The sequence below is a fragment of the Frankliniella occidentalis genome, unplaced genomic scaffold (assembly GCF_000697945.3).
Source record: "Frankliniella occidentalis isolate FOCC.00 unplaced genomic scaffold, Focc_3.1 Scaffold58, whole genome shotgun sequence".
In the NCBI taxonomy this organism is placed as follows: domain Eukaryota; kingdom Metazoa; phylum Arthropoda; class Insecta; order Thysanoptera; family Thripidae; genus Frankliniella; species Frankliniella occidentalis.
The window spans coordinates 591,070-592,313 of NW_026267188.1; the positions used below are offsets into that span (position 1 = coordinate 591,070).

Sequence of the window (1,244 nt, forward strand, 5' to 3'; positions counted from 1 at the left end):
CCTCCTCGCTACAACGCCCGGTCCCGCCCCGCCCCACCCCGCCCAGCCTCGCCACGGTCTCGTCCGCACGCCGGACTGAATATCGTGCATTGCCCCCATCCTTTGGCGCGCCGTGCTCCGCCGTGCTCACCTTCATCCATTCCAAAGCACGCCGAGCCACGCCGAGCGTCGTCGTCTCCGCGGTATTGCGACCGCGGCAGAGACGCGCGCGCCAGGGGAAGCAGGGGAAAGATGGAGAAAGGGAAGGAGAGAGCGAGAGATAGACAGATAGAGAGAGAGAGAGAGTCAAATTATTAGCAGGCAAGCATCGAGTCGAGTGGTGGATGCTGGGCGGTGACTGAACTTGAAGTTCCAAAAGGGGTTTTTCGACAGCATGTAAAACTAAACCGGAGCCACCCATCACTCGGGGCACTGTGTATAAGCACATTGTGCGGTGTGGGGCTGGTGGGTAGTCCCGAAGAAGCCATCCGCGGAAGTAGCACTGTGTTGATTGCGAAACTCGAGAAAACGTCCGGCGGAGCGCGGCCCGGAGGTCACAGTGAGTGCGAAAGAACATGAGGCAGTGCCGGAGAGACAGAGAGAACCAGTGAGGGAGAACAAAGACAGAAGGAGTGAGAGAGGGATAGAGGGAGAGAGGGATAGAGGGATAGAGGGATAGAGGGAGAGAGGGAGAGAGGGGGAGAGAGAGAGAGAGAGAGAGAGAGAGAGAGAGAGAGAGACAGAGAGACAGAGACAGAGAGAGAGACAGAGAGAGAGAGAGAGAGAGCGAGGAGAAAAGGGGGTCGGGCGGTGGCGCTTCTAGGCCGAGGTGCCAGCTGTCATTCCCCCTGACACATCCGCAGAGCCTTGGAAGGGCATTGTGCGGCCGCCCTGCTCCGCCCTGCTCCGCCTTGCTTTGTTCCTGCCGCGCGCCCGCACCGCAGCCGCCGCAGCTGCAGCTGGTGTGACGGCCGGGCAGCTGCGCAGCTGCGCAGCTGCGGTGCGAGCGCCGCCGTGCCCATCATTCAACTGGCTGCGGGGCACTAGGCCGCCGAGAGGCGCCGCCGAGTACGGCACGGCCTGCGTGCTCTCCGCGCAAAAAACAAATTACGCCGCGCGCTTCTCTGAAATAGCGTCGAAGCATTTACTGCCCCACAAAAGTGAGACCGCCGTCGCGCATCTCTCGTCCCTGAGTGTGTCGCGCACTTACAGCGGCATAAACCAGGAAACGGAGACTGATTTAGGAGAGGCCGCGCTATGACGCC

At 61.2% G+C, this 1,244-nt stretch overlaps 2 protein-coding genes across 2 annotated transcripts in view; both read right to left on the minus strand.

Moving 5' to 3' along the window:
- LOC113212756 (teneurin-a-like) overlaps positions 1–1,244 on the minus strand; it is a 495,982-nt gene that overhangs the window by 287,959 nt on the left and 206,779 nt on the right. The gene's annotated exons all lie outside the window — the stretch shown is intronic.
- Positions 1–1,244, minus strand: part of LOC127749483 (uncharacterized) — a 10,583-nt gene that overhangs the window by 431 nt on the left and 8,908 nt on the right. The gene's annotated exons all lie outside the window — the stretch shown is intronic.